General features: G+C 35.7%; 1 protein-coding gene across 1 annotated transcript in view; it reads left to right on the top strand.

Annotated features, from left to right (window-relative positions):
- Positions 1 to 7500, top strand: part of LOC137652680 (glutamate receptor 1-like) — an 89457-nt gene that overhangs the window by 55282 nt on the left and 26675 nt on the right. The gene's annotated exons all lie outside the window — the stretch shown is intronic.

Genomic DNA, 7500 nt, shown 5'->3' with positions numbered 1-7500 from the left:
TTTGTAAATATATATGCAAAAGAGAGAGAGAGAGAGAGAGAGAGAGAGAGAGAGAGAGAGAGAGAGAGAGAGAGAGAGAGAGAGAGAGAGAGATTGCCCAAGTATCTGTTATGAGGTAAAAGTATAATAATTATTTTTTGTAAATATATATGCAACGAGAGAGAGAGAGAGAGAGAGAGAGAGAGAGAGAGAGAGAGAGAGAGAGAGAGAGAGAGAGAGAGAGAAATTGCCCAAGTGTCTGCTATGAGGTAAAAGTATAATAATTATTTTTTTGTAAATATATATGCAACAAAGAGAGAGAGAGAGAGAGAGAGAGAGAGAGAGAGAGAGAGAGAGAGAGAGAGAGAGAGAGAGAGAGAGAGGTGATTGTCCATGTATCTGTTATGAGGTAGAAGTATAATAAGCAATTTTTTGTAAATATATATGAAACCGGGAAGAGAGAGAGGTGAATAAGATTGGTAAAAACATGGACTTTGGCGACTTATTTTATTGAGACAAGAAGTTGAAGTGTTCTATGACCAACCCATTCAAATTATCATGGTTTGATGTGCATATCTGGCTGTTACAAAACTTGATGACGTTTTGCCTTTGCAGCATCGTTACTTGGAACGAAATTTTAAAACTTTTTTATCCGTAAAGTTATTTCCTGTCTGAATTCTTCAAAATCATCTTACTTCTGACCATAAGCTGTAATTGATTGATTGATTTGAAGTTTTCTGGACATATGCTGTAAAAGACCTATATGTCATATAAGAGAATAAAGCCAGGCTGACACTTGCACGAATTTGTGGCACGCATTGTTACGACTCGAGTCGTGAACTGGCGTGAACTCGTCGTGAACTGGCGTGAAGTGTTCGTAAACCCGTCCTGACATCGTGGCATGTCGTGACGAGAATTTTGAAATGTTCAAAATTTTGGTCACGACAAAATTTCGTGACCGGGTCGTGAACTATGCGCGAACTGTTCGTGAACTCGTCGGGACGATGTGGGAAGTGCGCAAACTATGCACAGACTATGCTGAACTCGTCGTGCCAGTTCGTGTCAATGTGGACAGGTCAGCTGTGATTCTGAGGCAATTATTTTTTTTTTTTTAATCTTCCAGTTCGTGCCACAAAATGTCACGACTTGCCATGACAAATTCGTGGCAAAAAGTCGTGCAAGTGTCAGGGTACCTTAAGCTACTTGATGTAATAAACATTGGATTTTGCAAAACTAAAACAATAACATGGAATTTATGGCTATCAATCGCAACTGTTGAAAAGGAAATGCTTTGACAATCATAGCTATTATAGACATAGTCAGTGCAGTATAACTTGGACATGGGACATAGAGCTGAAATCATTCAAAACAAAAATAGCCGGCAATAAAGCGAGTCCTCATAAATTTTCTATTGTTATGTTGTATAAATGACCCCACGTTAAAATATATAAACTGTCGTATTAGGTACAACAACTTCTCTCAAATATTAAACACTTGAGTACCTATATAAACAAGAGGTTTTGAGTCCTTTGACTGGCCAGACAGTAGTACATTGTATCCCTCTCTCCGGTTACGTCTCGTTTCATCGTTGCCGGCACATGCACAGAATAGTCTGGCCTATTCTTTACACATTCCTCTCTTTCCTCATACACTTGACAACACTGAAATTATCAAAAAAATCTTATTCTCTCAAGAGGTTAACTACTGCACTTTCAATTGTTCAGTGGCTACTTCTTTGTAAGGGTAGAAGAGACTCTTTAGCCATGGTAAGCAGCTCTTCTAGGAGGGCACTCCAAAATCAAACCCTTGTTCACTAGTCTTGGGTAGTGCCTTAGCCTCCTTGCCATGGTCTTCCACTGTCTTGGGTTAGAGATCTCTTGCATGAGGGTACATTCGAGGACACTGTTCAATATTGTTTCTCTTACTCTTGTCATATTGAAACTTTTATACTCTTGTTATTTTCAAGTTAATTGAAAGTTCGGTGAACGAACTTATCTCCCTTGGGGAGTGCGAAGAGCATGCCTAAACCATCTTCTTCTTCTTCTTCTTCTTCTTCTTCTTCTTCTTCTTCTTCTTCTTCTTCTTCTTCTTCTAATAATAATAATAATAATAATAATAATAATAATAATAATAATAATAATAATAATAATAATAATAATAATAATAATAATAAAACAAATGGGAACCTAATACCCATCATTTATTTTCGATTATTTTTCATACTATATCATAATCTACATGACAAGTTCATTAATATATCTTATATTCACTACTATATCACATTATATCAACACATCATATTTCAGTACTTCCACAAGTTCCAAAACTATTTCTTACTCTCACTCAACATTATACATCTCTAATATAGCCTATCATATCTTCACTATTTACTATATCATATTCACAATTTTATCACAATTTAATTCACATACCACATTTTCAATAACGTATACCAATACTATTCACTACTATTATCTTACTTTCATTACTTACATCTCCCCTCAAATATAGCAGTATTATTTATCTTCAATGCTATATCATATTTTCACTATTCTTGTTATTCATTTTGATATTTTAACTTTTATGATACTAGATGTATCAATACTAATATCCTATTTAAGCAATATAGAATTGCACTGAAGATGATAAAGATTAGTGAAATGTAAATATGATAGTAAAGATATAAAGATCAGATAATGATATATAAACGCACTACTTTATCCTATTTTCACTGTATATAAATATATATGTATATATATTTATATATATTTATATATATATATATATATATATATATATATATATATATATATATATATATATATATATAAACATAAACTTCACTACTGTATCATATAAACAAATATATTTATAGTGAACACCATATTACCAGTACTACTACATAATTCTACCACCGTGTACAACAACTGCAAAACTTACTAGTACTCAAGATGCGATTGCTTTTTTGAATATTACAATTTGCATGATCCTCCTCAAGTCTATCAGGGAGACCTCTCGGAACAGAAGATTTCCTATTTTTAGGGAGGCTGCGGTGAGGAAAAAAGTAAACTACTGCACTGTAATTGTTCAGTGGCCACTTTCCTCTTGATAAGGGTAGAAGAGACTCTTTAGCTATGGTAAGCAGCTCGTCTAAAAGGACACTCCAAAATCAAAACATTGTTCTCTAATCTTGGGTAGTGCCATAGTCTCTGTATCATGGTCTTCCACTGTCTTGGGTTAGAGTTCTCTTGCTTGAGGGTACACTCGAACATACTGTTCTATCTTATTTTTCTTCCTCTTGTTTTGTTAAAGTCGTCATAGTTTATATAGGAGATATTTATTTTGATATTGTTACTTTTCTTACAATATTTTATTTTTCCTTGTTTCCTTTCCTCACTGGGTTATTTTCCCTGTTGGTGTCCTTGGGCTTGTAGCATCCTGCTTTTCCAATTAGAGTTGTAGCTTTGCAAGTAATAATAATAATAATAATAATAATAATAATAATAATAATAGTAATAATTGCGTTCCACCTTAGTTTTCGTTTTGCATTAACCGGTTTCTTCTTCAAGTGGTCCTACCAAGTCAAAAATTAATATTTGAGGCCAATACCGCTATAAAAAACGTCCCCTATTGGGTTATTAAGATACTTAAGACGATTGACAAAGAAACAATAAATATACAGCCATGTTCTCATGATATTGTAGTAGGCATAATTTTGATTCCAGCAGCATATAGAATAGGAAATATTATAGTGTAGATGCTAGGCTATAATCATATTAAGAATAATATTAATAAATGGAGTTTACAGAGGCAGAAAAAACCAACAAAAACACAACTTCATATTCAATAAATGCAAAATCATATTTGAATAACCATACATAATTTATTAAGCACACGGTAAGCAAAAAGGATTGAAATATTTGGCAATTCTATCAAACGTAAAATAATTTTGCACCTGCTGCATTTTTCTTATCTCTCAATTTAATTCTATCATAGGCTCTTCAACTTGAAAAGTAATTGAAGTTCTATTTAAACCTTGAATAACCATACGACAATAACACAATCTTATAACCTTGAATTTTTAAATATGATAATTATCTCTTACTCAAATGTAATCTTAATTCAGTTGAGAGAGAGAGAGAGAGAGAGAGAGAGAGGAGAGAGAGAGAGAGAGAGAGAGAGAGAGAGAGAGAGAGAGAGAGAGAGATACGTCTGACAATGCCACTGTGCAAGACTGGAATGAAATATGTGTATATATATATATATATATATATATATATATATATATATATATATATATATATATATATATGTAAATATAGCCAGGCTAAGCGTATATATATATATATATATATATATATATATATATATATATATATATATATATATATAATATAGCCAGGCTAAGCGTATATATATATATATATATATATATATATATATATATATATATATATATATATATATATATATATATTTATATGTATATATATGTGTGTGTATATATGTATATATATTTATATGTATATATATTTATATGTATATATATATATGTGTGTGTGTGAACAGTATATATACATATATATGTATATATATTATATATATATATATATATATATATATATATATATATATATATATATATAGCCTGACACATGTTCTTCATTATATAGGGACATTAGATATAAGACATGAGGAAGCTATAAATAATGCCTCTATTTTGGTCTCTCGTGTTTCGTCTGCAATGACGTTTGCCTTTCGTGCGACGAATGCTGCTTTGTTAGTAAAGAATTCCATTAGTGGAATTTCTGGCCATTTACTTATGAATGAGAAATTGTTATTAAGGGTCATTATCGTCGTGTGTGATGGTGAATCCCCCAGTACTCTTCTTGCTCCTCTTGGCTTCTGCGGCCTATAGAAATTCTCATTAATCCTTTCTTCTTCCAGTGATATTCCATTGCATGTCCCGTTCTAATCATCTCTGTCTTTCTGCTATTTATCTTCAGCTTAACCTCGTGTGATATTTCATGCATTTTTGTAAGCAAGCATTGCAAATCCTGTGGTGTTTTGGTAACAAGGACAGTCTCATCAGCATAATCGAGGTCTGCTAAATTCCTATCACCAATCCAGTCCAATCCTTCTCCACCATCTCTGATTGTTCTACGCATAACAAAATCCATGAGGAGGATAAACAACATAGATGACAACACATTCCCTTGGAGTACTCCGCTGTTAACTGGAAATATATTTGATAAGACTCCATTAACATTAACTTTGCACCTGCTATGCTCATGAACAGACTTAATCAAATGTACATATTTAAGAGAAATTCCATAATAGGGCAGGACTCTCCACAAAATTGGCCGGTGCACCCTATCAAAGTCTTTTTTCATAGTCCGCAAATGCCATCAAAAGTGGATTTCTATATTCTACACATTGCTGTACAACATGTCTCAAGATAAAAATTTGGTCAGTGCAACTTCTACATTTTCTTAATACTGCTTGTTCATCTCTCAGCTTTTCATCAATCTTTCTCTCCAGTCTCTTTAGAATAAACATACTATATATTTTCATAAAAAATTACATAAGTGTTATACCTCTGTAATTATTGCAATCAGTCAGGTCTCCTTTTTTCTTATGCTATTTTCACCATCACTCTTAACTCTCATTCATCAGGTTTTGCATCTTCTTGCTACATTCTACAAAATAATCTTGTAAGTAGTCTGGGAGTCACTTCATTTGCGGCCAGTATCATCTCGGCAGTTATTCCATCTTATCATGGGGCTTTCCATCTCTTTAGTTTTTTAGGATAGCTTCGACTTCAAACACACTGAATTCATTCATGGGCACATCAGGGTCTTCTTCAGCTTCAGGTATATCAATCAAATTATTCCCTTCCTATCTCCTATTCAGAACCTAACTAAAGTGTTCCATCCAACGTTGTCTTTCTTCATCTTCTGTTGTTATAACAGATCCATCTATCATTTGATGGGTATATGCTTCTTCTTCTTTGCCCCAGTCGAGGTTTCATTAATAATTCTATGAGTAATTCTTAAACCATAGTCACTTCCTTAATCCATAGCTTTGTCAATTTCATTTGCTTTACTGTCTAAATATTCTCTGCAGTCATTTCTAGCTTTTCTTTTGACCTCACTATCAATACTGAAATACTAAGCATACTCTACCTTGTAATTTTCATTACTTCCTCGAAAGCTTTCAATAATAAATTTTTGTTTTTGTCTCCTTTTTATAGTATCCCAAATATCATTTGATATCCATGGCTTTTTTGTAACTGCGTGCCGTAAGACTCCACTACCAACTGACTGATGTATGTTCTTAATACCACACCATTAATAAAGAGAGAAGGAGGACTCTGAGAAATGTAAGAAGCTATAGAGGTGCGGATATTGTAGTGACCACCAGCGCCTCATTGCCTCTCTTAAATTAAAACTGAAAGCACCCAACAGAAAGGTAGATAGAATACCTAGGCTTCATAAGACTGTACCAACCATGTGTCACACAATTGTACATAATTCCTTTTGTATATGTTATGCTTGTATCTGCGCTCTTCCCTCGCACTAAAACGAACATGAAAATTCATGTCTGGTTTTCTAACTCAGTTGATTGCATCCTGCCTTTGAGTTCACAACCTTCTCCCTCCTTCGTCACATTGGTGACCCCGGAGTGACTCGCTCCTCCCGTCTCCCCCCCCCTCCACCTCTCACCGTTACTATGACGCCGTCAACACATACCTTCTGCAGCAGTACTCGCTGTCGCCAGCCGCCCGTATAGTAACGCCTTTTCAGCTCTCAACAACCGTTGGCGGACCAAAGGGCTTCGCTCACCCTTGGGAAAATGACCAGTATCACTCGCCTGCAACCTGCCGCAGACAGCTCTCCTCGTGAGGTGAACCTACTTCGTGCCCTTTGGATACGCCGTTTACCCGGACCTATACGCGCTGCCATACCCGATGTCGATAGTTTACCCATAAAGGACTTGATGACCAAAGCCGACGCCCTTATGGACAGCCACTTCAAAACCTCCATCAACGCCTCCACTCGTGACGAAGAGGACACCTATTCAACTTCAACCGAAGCTGACGTGAATGCTGTAGGACACGCCTATGAATGCCGTAGGCCTATGAATGCCGTAGGACACACGCCTATGAATGCCATAGGCCTATGAATGCCGTAGCACACACGCCTATGAATGCCGTAGGACACACTCGCCTATGAATGCCGTAGGACACGCCTATCAATGCCGTAGGACACACACGCCTATGAATGCCGTAGGACACACTCGCCTACCCCGTGACGAGCCGGAGCGGCAACACAGCCACCCATCATCCACCACTCGCTCGCACCCCAACCAACGACTTCTACAGCCACTCACTGCCGCTAATCGGCGCAGTTTTTATTACTACCTCTCCAGATTCAGGGCACCTATTTAACATGTTCAGTACGTATGTCATTTTTAGAGGGGGAGCCATGTACCAACCGTGTGTCACACAATTGTACATAA

This window comes from Palaemon carinicauda, chromosome 14 (assembly GCF_036898095.1).
Source record: "Palaemon carinicauda isolate YSFRI2023 chromosome 14, ASM3689809v2, whole genome shotgun sequence".
Taxonomy (NCBI): Eukaryota; Metazoa; Arthropoda; class Malacostraca; order Decapoda; family Palaemonidae; genus Palaemon; species Palaemon carinicauda.
This window is presented reverse-complemented; position numbering and strand designations above follow the sequence as displayed.